This window comes from Xiphophorus maculatus, chromosome 17 (genome assembly GCF_002775205.1).
Source record: "Xiphophorus maculatus strain JP 163 A chromosome 17, X_maculatus-5.0-male, whole genome shotgun sequence".
In the NCBI taxonomy this organism is placed as follows: domain Eukaryota; kingdom Metazoa; phylum Chordata; class Actinopteri; order Cyprinodontiformes; family Poeciliidae; genus Xiphophorus; species Xiphophorus maculatus.
In genome coordinates, this window is record NC_036459.1 from 1,441,270 (window position 1) to 1,453,428 (window position 12,159).

The window sequence follows — 12,159 nt, forward strand, 5'->3', positions numbered from 1 at the left end:
TTCTAGCTCCTCCTAACTTAATTTACAACAGGAATATCCAAACCTTTTGATGCTGAAAATATAAACTAAACTTCTAATATTTTATTTTTTATTATAATCACAGAATACTATGGTTTTTATTTTTACCTGCTAAATAAAAAAATATATATTAGGACTACATTTAATGATTATTTCAGTTATCAATTATTCAGACAAATAATTGATTTTCTGACAATTAATTATTGGTATAAAAATCTTTGAAAACAAATTTCAGCTTCTGAATTTTAAAAGCCTGGTTGGTTATTGAATGAGCTGCTACTGTTCTTCATCTTTAAGTATTCTTTATATTGCAGTTTAATTTTTCTACATTTAAATCTGGAAATTCTCTAATTCTCTGTTAACTTTAAAAAAAATCTGTTTTTAATTCTGCTAATTAAAAACCTACTGAGTGTCGTTTTAAATTTCATCAACAGATCATGTTGAATATTAAAGTTTTGAACTGAATTGCTGAGGTTATTTTTACTATATTTATTGTATTATCTCAGTAAAAACTGAATTTCTGCTTCCTGTAAAGCTAAAACTTTCCTGTTTGAACCAGAGAAGTTTTTCTGAGTGTCCGGGTTGAAATAACATCCGTCATTGGAGCGACTCTGAAAAATGATGTCGTTGTTTTCTGTGCAGTGCACAGGGCTGAAGGAGCGTAGTTCATGTTTTGGTCATTTTGATTTACATTCGGAGGCGTGACTGTCATTCAGATGAACACCAGCCCCAACCGAAGCTTGTTTTCTTTTCTCTGCTTAAATTAGTTTTAGTTTTATTCAGTCAGCACTAAAGTTGAGCCTTATTTTAGTCTGGGTGTAATTTAATCTTTTTTTAAACAGAAAAATACTTGGAATATAACATTGGCTATCATAGTGATCAATGATTATGTTAGTAATAGTTTATTTTATCCATTATTCTGATTTATTGGATTAAGAAATTGGCGTATACCTTGATATATATGATTGAAATAATTTTTTTAAATAAGAAAGTTTTACTTTTTTATTGCTTGACTTAACATCAGTATAGTGGATTATTCGATTAATAATTTAATGCAAACGTTGTTAATTGATTTTTACAGACCACATGTTTTGTTTTTTTCTTAATTTCAGCAAGTTTTTACTTTTTGTACAGTTTTGGCTTAATTACTGCTCTGAATATGTTTTCCTTTCAGCATATTGGCTTTTTTATGTATTTTCCAGTTAATGATTCATCGATTACTAATTAGTTGACAATTATTTCAATAATCAATTAATGATATTATCAATTTAATATATTATGGATTTGATTTTGATGCAGAGTTAAATAAACAGTTATATTCAGTTTTATTTAGACACATATTTATATAAACTATTAATTTTATCATATTTTTTGCTTACCCTAGAATAACTTACCTTCTTTAAAACAACTGTTTTCATGTAATTTAAAGTGATTAACAGTTTCCAGATGAAATATTTTCGTTAGTATTGACCATTAGTGGGCCGGTGGCACCACCTGGCCCCCTTTTGGCTCCGCCCCTGACACTGGCTGCTAAATCTGAACTAAACAGAGTAAAAACCAGAAAGGTTTCCTGTTTTCTCTGTGGCTTGTGGCCTTGGGCTTCCACCAGATTTATTTCTAACGTTCTGTATTTGGACTCATGCAGTACCGGCTCCATTAAACATTTACACTCCAGAAGAAAACGACTCGGTTCAATGTTGGTTCTGTTAAAAAAAAAGGGAAAAAAAGAAAGAAAAACCTTCAGCTGAAGTCGACATAAAAAAATATAGGCCATTAATTTTAATAGATATAAAAGGGCTACACGGGAAGTAAATCTACAATGAGGTCAAAGTCTTTTCAGCTCACAGTGATGCACTTTTTCTGTTTCAGAGGAACCGCTCATAATCAGCTAAAGAAACAAGGCATTATAAAGCCACTTTGCTTTATTTCTGTGACGGGTTACACATTTTATTACCCATTTATGAAATATCAGTAAAAAATAGCGGATAAAATCAGACGGTCTCTAGCAGCTGAAGAGCCTCATTAATCTTTATCCACAAACATAATTATTAAACAATTAGTAAAAAAAAAATCAGTAATAATCTTTGAACAACAATTTTATTTGATGTTTTAGATGTTTATTAGTAATTATGATGAAATCTATTTTGTAAAAAATAAACTAAAGAAGATAAAAACAAAGATATGCAAGAGAAAAAAAGTTCAATATTACCTGAACTGATTAAAGGTTTCACGTCAATAAATTCATGCTAATCCGCAAAATGGCCACAGCAAAAATTGTGAGAAAACACCAGAGTCATTTGGTTGTTTTACAATAATTGAATATATTTTTAAAATAGTATCTTCTGTTGAGTCTTCATCACTCAGTCAATGTTTACATAATTGAATTCTGCACCTAGAAATTAACCAAAGCATAAAAAACTAAAACTACTACTGTAACTAATACGAACTGAACAAAAAAACAACAATATTTAATATGAATATAATAAAACTAGCAAACACACTCTAGAAACTAATTAAAACTAAACTATAATAAAAAAAAAAACTAAAACTGTTCTAACTCTGGCCCGTAGGAAAGGAGTCGTCACAAGGACCTCTTAGCCAATCAGAAGCCTGCTTTAGGAAACAAGTAGTTTAAAATAAAAATATGTATTTTAATCCTTTCCAATTGCATCCTGAGAGTGTAATAGTCTCTTTGTAGATAAAATTATTGTTTATGGTTTTACATTCAATGTTTCAGGTTTAAATCTGAAGGATAAGATATTTTAGCACATTCAGAGGAATTCAAACAGCATTTCCAATGAGAATAGCATCTGAGTCATAAAAGTGCTGCTGCTGAGAAACTTTAAAAGGACGATTAATCAACACAAAACTTTAAAAGGAGAAAGTTGGTTTTATGTTGTCATGGGAACACTAATCAGATGCATTCAGCAGCTGTTTGGGTTTTTAAACTCGTAGCGTTTTCTCATGTGAGATGCGACGTATGTTTACAGCCTCCTCTCTCCTGTCTGAGTTAATAAATCAAATCCAAACAGTCAGAATCCATCTCTTTAAATTTCCTGTCCTTGCTTTGTTTTCCTGTTTGTTTGTGTTTTACGCTCCTGTGCTGCCAGAGCCAATTAGCTGTGTTAAAGTGGAGCGTTTCCTCGTTTCATCTCCACACCCAGACGAGCTAGCTAGCGTGATCACTGCGCCTCCATATTGGATAAGTCAGACACTTTGTCCCTGTCCACATTCATTCGTCACATTAGGAATTCTCTTTCAGTCCGACTTCCTGTTTGTTGGTGCGAGCCTGGAATAGGTCTGACATTTAATTTTCCTCTCTTGACCTTTGCTCTGATATTAGCTGCATTAACAGGTTGAACCAAACTGAGATGATGTGCTGCAGATCAGGTCACGGAAAGGTCAAAACCTTTTCACCGACTGGTCAAGAAAGCTGAGAAGATTTCCTTTAACCCACTGACTGTGGGACTAGATATTTATGCTCATAGTATTTAAACTGAGTGGTAACTCAGCATTGGGACCTTTAGCATTAGCATTAAAGGCACTGGAACTATTGGAGCGTAACTACACTTAATGTTAATGCTGTTAGGGTTAAAGCTATTAGCATTTGTGCTGTTAGCACTAGCTTCAGCATGATGGATTTTAGTATAAAGGCCCCAAACATTACAGCTTAAATGTTAGCATTTCTCCACGTTAGCATAAGGTTGCCATAAAACCAAAATGAGCATTTTCTGCTCTACCAAATTCTCACCAAATGTCCAGAAGCATTCGGCAGCTCGGCTTTTTGCTGACCTGACGACACAATCAGTTACCCAGACAACACAAGCTGTTGCTGTCTGTTGAACAGATGAACTTGTAGAAATATTTTGGTGTCATTAACATAATTACTAGCATCATTTTGCCAGATAGATGAAATGAGCTTTAATTTTTCCACTTAACGCTGTCATGCAGCAGGTTAGCTTATTAGCTTATTAGCTTATTTCAGAGCAGAAACAAAAGGCTGCATTCCACTTCTCCATCTGTTCCTGTTGTTGGACCGCAGAAAGGAAACCAGAACTTAATACAAAATGAAACGCAGTTCTTAAAGATATTTGTTTAGATTCTGAATGAGAAATTGTTTTATAATTATTGTGTAAATATCAAAGTGTTTAAAGGCCTTGATCCTGATTGTTTTGGATCCTTTATTAAGAACTTCCAGACTGCTAAAGACTTTAGCCTAAAGGAAAACAAAAGGATCAAAGATTACCTTTTTTTTCTTCAAAATTTACATTTTGCACATTTTTGTAATTCCATTTGGTTTTCTACTGCTTCTAAAATCAAACTCCAAAATTTAATGTTTATTGGTTTTGGAAAATGAGCTGTTTCAAACTTTTCTGATTAAGTCACATCGCACCGTTACCTAGCAACCCAAGTTAAGCTCCAGCACGTTTGGTCAGCTGGTTTTACTGCTGTAAGTGTTGTTGACTTGCAGTCCAGAAACCGCTTACTGAATTCTTGTTGGTTGCGCAGGAGGCTCCACGTCTGCTTTTCTAGAATGTACGGCTGTAGAATTGCAATTCTGAGTTGACAAGCAGCAGCTTAGTTGGATTTAAAGTGACAGAGGCCTTAAAACAGCTCATTCTGACAGGACCAGACTAAGTCTGATTATCTAATATTGGTTTTGTGTAAAAAATGAAATGAATAGACCATAAATCTATCTTAAGCATAATAAGTCGACTTTAAATTCAGTCAGTTGTTGTTTAACCCAACAGTGTAGGATTGTTGGATGAGTTCAGTCTTCTGCTGTGGATTGTGTTCATCCAGTCCATCTTGTTTTTATTCCTGGCTTTTCTCCGTGGCGTTGTACTGATGTTGACATCAGTTTTTAGCCCAGCTTCCCCCGCCCCTCTTTGTATCCGTGTGCGGTCCCACAGCCTCAGGGCTCCATCTGTTGTCATGCAGGGCATCGAGCTCCCCTGAGAACGGCAGGCAGAAATGATGAGCTGAGCTACGAATTTAAAGGGACAGAGAGGGGAAGCTGCTCTGCAAACACACACACACACACACACACTAGAACGACTTAAAGCAGGAATGGAGCAAAGTCTGGCTCAAACTTTACTTCCTTTAATCTCACTTTATAACATTTATGTTATGAATCTCCAATATAATCTGAGCTGGATTAGAAAACAGGCATTTAGTTGCTAAAACTGTTTGGTTGTTCTGATTATCAGAGAGCAATATGGACTTAAAGTTTTGTCACAATATTTTGTTCTCTTGTGATAAAAGTAACAATAAGAACTATTTATTACTTTTTCTAAGTAACTACGGCAACATGAAAACGTCCCGCTTGGTTGCAAAACTGACAGTTTTTCAAAGAAATTTAAAAAAAAGGTTGATCTGCTGCAACATTCAGATTTCTGGGTCAGAATTTAAACATGAAATCATGGATCCGTCCCGTTAAACGTTTTACTGGGATCTTGTAAGTTGAGTTATTTTCTGTCTGCTGAGGGTGAAGCAGAGTTAAACCCACCAACCTCAGCTGAGCGAAACGGGTCTAACTGCAGGAAATCCTGCGGGCGGCTCGTGGCGTTCGGAGCGTTCAGCACGGAGCGAGCCGCTTCCCCAAACATCACCTGCACTCCTCCACAATAAGACTTCCTGTTATCACTGTTAAATATCTGACAGATCAGGACTGAGTGATGGATGACTGATCAAATGAGGATGGAAACCTTAAATTAAGCAGAAATGATTCTGCAGATGATTTGAAACACAGAACAGATAAAATAACTGAATGAGTCAGAATCCCAAAGTAATCATGGAGACTTTTGAGTAAAATGTTTTAATTTATCACATTAGAAAAAGTGAAATCTGAAATAATGTCTTCAATTTCGCAAAGAAGTTTTTATGCTCACTTTGAGGTGTTTTTTTATTGACTTTTCCGAAAAGGTTTGTTAAATTTCACAATTAAGTTCTGATGTAGCACACTCTCCCGTTTGTTTGCTGGGAAAGTTGGTAAGGCAAACTGGTGAGGCACAAAATTGGCACCAAACTTGACATTTACAAAGTCAAGACTCTGTAAGTGAATCTCCACATCTTGTTCTTTCCGGCTGTAACGTAGAATCAACGTCTGGTGAAATCACTGTCTGTGTAGCCTGGTTGCTTCGCTCCAAACCACTGAAGTTTAATGCTCCCAGTTTGCATGTTCTTTTTTGCGACATTTTAAAAGTTCACTCAAAATTTATTTATCAATTGGATGGAAACAAAACGATTGACATCTTTTGAGGACATCCATGAAAACAGGAGTGGTGTAAAGGTGGATCTCTGTGGAACGCCGTCAGCAGCGTTGAGGTGTTTCAGATTCTACAAGCCTCAGTTAGCGTTTTAAATATTAACATTAATGACTGAAATGTTTGAACAACTTATTCTGGACAGATGTGGTTCTTTCTCGCTGCTCTGAGTCAAACCAACCAAACCCTGTGAGCAACCTGTTCCCCTCCTGGCCTGTGGGGGCGCTGCACCAAGAACCACTGAAGGAAATGACACAAAAACCTCTGAAGACACTGAGAGCAACTTCCTTCTTCATGAAACGTGAACAAAAATGGAGTCTTGTCAGATTTTAGTGGTTGGAAGATTTCTCTTTAGTCTTTGGTAAAAAACTATGAGCCATTTCTCCCTTTACAGCTAAGCTAGCACTTTTGTTCTGCTTACATTTACCCAGAATGCTCTGCACTATAGTCCACTTCCTGCTCCAGTCTGCTTGGCGTTCACATATTCATTCAAACCGCACCAGAGTTCACTTCAACTGAACCCAGACGGAGGTTTGGAGGACCAGAGTTTGATTAGCGTCCACACCTCCCAGAACGAACTGGACTTTCTGGGCAAACGGACTGGAGTTGGATTGAAGCGGACTGAACAGAACCTTTAGCATCAGATGTGAAGCCAAAAGTCCAAACACAGGAACCAAGTCTGTTGAGTGTAGCAGAAATCCTTTTGGGTCTCGGAGTTCTGCTGCTCCACTTTCTCTCCGTCTCTGAACCAGAACTTGGACAGAGTCCAGTTCCGTCTCGGTCTCTCTCTTCATTCGGAGCGCTAAGTGGCCTCTCTGGGCCTCCGTAGGAAGTCGTTGGACTCGTCCAGCTGGGTGGAAATCTTGCGGCGGCAGGCTCAGGTGAATTCCTCTCAGTGTGTGTGGGAACCCTCCAAGTGGACTAATGTGTTCTGTGGAGTTCTGGCTCCATCTGGGCTCCACAGAGACGTGCGGGCAGCAGCGCCCGCGGCGCAGCGCTCTCTCAAACAGACACTCTCCCTCTCCCTGACTCCTGCATCTTTTCATCTCTTCCTTGCATCTTTTTTTCCCGCCCTGGCCGTTGCTCTCTCTCTCTCCAGCCGAGGCTCCGGGGTGAGCGCAGCAGCAGATGGACCAAAGCGAAGCGCCAGCTCATGAAAAACGGATGCTCACGGAGCTGCAGGCCACTCAGCTGTCGGCCGGCTGCCGCCGCCATCCGAGGCGATCCGCAGACGCTCCGGCCATAAATATTCCATAAAACAATGACGGCCGTCTTTCCCAGAACAAAGAAACTTGAAAAAGTTTGCTGCTGCTTGGAGCTGCGGAGGCAGGAATAACTCTGGAGGTTTTTATGCTGTTAAACATCAAAATGCTTTTAAAAAGCTCTTAAAATCCCACTTGAGATCCAGAAAACATGTTGAATTTATCAGTTGGATCTCCTGAGAAATGTAAGGAAACAATTCCTGACCAAAGCTGAGAAATATTACACTTTAAATGAAAATAACAGGGGCTGCACAGTGGCGCAGTTGGTAGCACTGTTGCCTTGCAGCAAGAAGGCCCTGGGTTCGATTCCCGGCCGGGGTCTTTCTGCATGGAGTCTGCATGTTCTCCCTGTGAATGCGTGGGTTCTCTCCGGGTTCTCCGGCTTCCAAAAACATGACTGTCAGGTTAATTGGTCTCTCTAAATTCTCCCTGTGTGGATGGTTGTTTGTCCAGTCTGTCTCTGTGTTGCCCTGCGACACCCTGGCGACCTGTCCAGGGTGACCCCTCCTCTCGTCCGGAACGTAGCTGGGGATCGGCACCGGCAACCCTCCTGACCCCATTAGGGACAAAGGGTGAACAAAAAATGCATGAATGGATGAAAATAACAAACTTAAACACCGAAATGTTCTGTTACTGTGCAGCAGCTAAGCTTTTTTACTTTCGAACAATTAAGATGTGTAACCATGGCAACAAGTATATTTCTTACAACCAGAAGCCCAAATAATACTCTGACCTCAAATCCCAGAGGAAATGACAGGAGGAAGTTCAAACCATCCATCATAACAATCTTATCCCCTACTCCAGCATCGCTCTGACTGAACGACCAGAGTAACGTTTAAACTCACATGTGAAAATGGCTGCAACAGATGTGCAACTATACAAATGTGATCAAATGTGCTGGAGCTCAGCTTGGGTTGCTAGGTAACGGGCTGAGCTCTGCTAGTGTTGCTAGGTAACGGTTCAAAGCCTGCTGATTCCAAAGGTTTTTGAAACGGCTTTTTTTCCAGACACCAAGAATCCAGAAGCCAAAAACAGCTGGATAATTTTTTTATCATTTTGTCGTTTTTAATTTAAAATTGTTTTGATTGGCACACTAATAAACATTTCTGAAAATTTTCCATCTGTCTTTCTAAAAACAAACTTTACAAAGTTAAAATGACTAACTACACAAATTTTGCTAATATTATTCGCAAAACAAGGAAACTAAAATACAATTATAAAAAATAATTACAACTAAACTAATCCTAGATGGAAAAACATGGTGAGATTAGGAAAAGCAGTTATTATTCAGTCAGATCTTAGAAGCATTTAAGACCCAAATGAAAATATAAAAAAGTGATTTTTGTATAATAGATCTTCTTTAAACAAAGTTATTGAAATTGAGGGATTATTTTTTTGTTAAATTAGTGTTTTATTCTCAGACCAGTCATGGTTAAAACATAAAATGTTATTTAATTTCTCTAAAATATAAAATTTTACTGTACCTACAATGTAATATCATAGGAAAACTAAAATATTATATAAATTAACAATTAGATAAGATTAACTATAATCTGATTAAGTTAGTGTTTTGTTCTCGGAGCAAAACACTCTGAGTTTCTCTGGTGTCAGAGAAATGTTTCAGAACATAAAATATTAATTTAGCTACTATAACAAGATATTAACAGTAAAAAATGTTTTGTTATAGTTAATAGTTTATGTTTTATGTAGTTTTTATCTCAGGTTTGGTGCTGGAAAAGTTTGAATTAACCTTGAATTGTACAGTGGGATTTTTCCTCTAACATAATAAAATAATAAAACTCCTCCCACCGCCTCAGCATCGCCTCCACCCTCTCCGCTACGCTCCGCCTGAACTGCAGCAGTGAGCTTGTTAACCCCAACTTGACGTTTTCTCCTCGACGCCGTGAAATCGATTCACCTCCGTATCTGCGCGGGATCTGAGACTGGGAGTCTCATGGTGGGAATAATCCCGTTAAACTCTTCCTCAGAGGTCCCGGATGGGCCCGGTCACCGCTGGAGATAAATCCCCGGCTCCTGACTGCTTCCAACCTGCTTCCACACGCCGTCCCGAACCGACCCGGCGCTCATCCATCCTGTCCTCCCAACCGCGCAGCAGACGCTAAATTACCTCTCGGTGGCGAGGTCCTGGAGAGAGATTGTTTAAAGACTTTGGAGGGAAAGAAACATCGATAACATCTTTATTCGCTCCTGTTTTGTGCGGCTGAACAAAGAGCAGCACAGAGGATGTTCTGAAATCTGCCTGATCTGACAGGAAATTAATTACGGCTTTATAATGAGATATTTCTGCTCCGTTATCTTTTAATCAGTTAATGAAATGATCATTTTACTCCTGGTAATTCTCTTTAATGGCAAAGAAAAGGTTCTTTAAAGAGAACCTTTTATATTTCTTCATATAAACCGGCTTTAGAGCCACAGAAAGCAGAAGAAATGAAAAGACAAACTGCTTTGTAACAAACCAAATATGACTTAAGATAAAACAGAATTAAAAACTTTATTTCAGTTCAGAAAGGTGAAACTAATTACAAACTGTATTTCCATTTACCTTAAAATTGTGCAAATTGGAATCACAAAACAGAATTTGTTTAAACATGAGAAGAATCATCAACGATCAACAACAGGATGTTACTACTGCCGGAAACAACAAAGAACACTATAGGAAGTTGTTGGAGGATGATGACTCAGCATGTTTTTTAATGTCTTATCGCGTGAACAAACTTATTCACGTCTGACTTTATTTCTCCTTTAATGAAAATATCAATATTGTGTTTATTCAATATTGGTGGAATATTGACAAAGTTTTGTCACATTTGTAATAGAACCGCAGCTACTTTGATGCATTTAAAGTATTTATTTTGGTTGAAATATTAGATAAAACCAATAAAAAATAGATATTTATAATAAATAAAAGTTGTTTTGTGACTGCAGTCCAGAAAGAGAACCATAGAAAAGTGGTGGTTGATAAACTGATGGATGTTTATGTTCTGGTCCAAACCGTATTACACTCATTATTACACAATATTATTATTATTATCATTTATGCTTCAACTCATAAATAGTTTGGAGAACTTTTTGTTTTTTGGATTTTGAAAATGTAAAACTATCCAAGTTAGACAGCAGCTTACCTGCTAATTTAATTAACGTTGAAACCAAAAGGAGTTTGTGATGAAAGCTTCATGGTTTATGTAAGATCTGAACGCTGTGAAGATCAGAGCTGGACGATTCTGCTGCTTTGTTCTGCAGTGAGGAATGAAACGGAGTCGGACTCATCAGGACATCCAGTGATTAAATGGATCTAATTACTGCTTTTAAAGACGAAGCAGCAATTTCAGAGTCAGTAACTCGTTATGTAACAGCCTCACACGGAGCGGATCGGGTTCGTCCTGCTGTCAGAACCAAAGACAAGCGACTAAACAAATGAAGGGGATGGATTTTCCAGAACAAGGCAGAAGGATGAGACGCTAAGCAGTTCGGATGGATTTTCAGAAGATACACTGTGAATAATACAGGCAGCAGTTCACCTGAGGAAACGCCAATCGATCAGAGTATTGATCAGTGGTCTGGGTGGATCCTTCTCTCTGCAGTAATGAGGCTTCATGGGGTTTAAAAAAGTCTTGTAACATTTCAGTAGCATCTGCTCAGCAGGGAGGCGGAGTAACCATTGAACCATCAGAGACCAAACGGAGCATTTTCACTGGTTTCAGTGGAAACATTCAGAATAAATCAGGTGTTAAGATGTTTTATCATAACTCCACTCAGAGAAACGGGACTTTTTATGACCTGTAATCACTATTTTTCACAAGAAAACATGAAGGAACATCAACAGGGCTAGATTTGATCTTCCAGATCAGAAAAGTTCAGCAGTTTTTTGTTATAGATGACTTATTATGTTTCCTTGAACAGGTTAGAATATGTCTGTCCTGTACAAAACATGTTCACCACTTTTTTTTCATTAACTACAAAATAATTTGTAGTTCATGAGAGTTCTGCTTACTTTGAGTTGTTTTAGGGCTTATTCAAATAACTCACATTAAAATGTCTCCAAACAGATGAGCAATTATACAGCCATTTACATCTTTGAAAAGCAGAAGTGGAGCCTCCTGCACAACCAATAAGAACGCCTGGTGTGCCTTATCATAGCCATGAAACTTGGAAAAAATAGCAAAGTCCACATGCTAGTTTTTTGACCTCCAGTTTAGCCAAATGTAGAATCAACATGTGATGAAGTTCTGCTATGCACAGCCTGGTCGATTCGCTCAAAACCAGTAGGTGGAAACATGCCTAATTCAGTTTTTGCATCATTTCAAAGGTTTCCTTAAAATTTTCATGACAATTGAATGAAAACATAGCTTGTTTTAGCTGTTTGCAGCTGATGTCAACCTAAGGAATGTCTCCGACACGTTTCCTCTACAGGAGAAAGAGGGCCTAGCTTGGTGCTACAAGTCACTGTAAATGTCTTTATTTGCCTTCGTTTTGTTCAGGATTTCAAAGGTATTGGTCGGTTGGTACCATATTTTCTTAAGATTAGCTTTCTGGCTAATAGCTGAACTCTGGAGACTGGAAGCTCATACAAAAAGCTCCTGATTTAAACCCCA

At 37.9% G+C, this 12,159-nt stretch overlaps 1 protein-coding gene across 1 annotated transcript in view; it reads left to right on the forward strand.

Moving 5' to 3' along the window:
• trhde (thyrotropin releasing hormone degrading enzyme) overlaps positions 1 to 12,159 on the forward strand; it is a 150,570-nt gene that overhangs the window by 39,791 nt on the left and 98,620 nt on the right. The gene's annotated exons all lie outside the window — the stretch shown is intronic.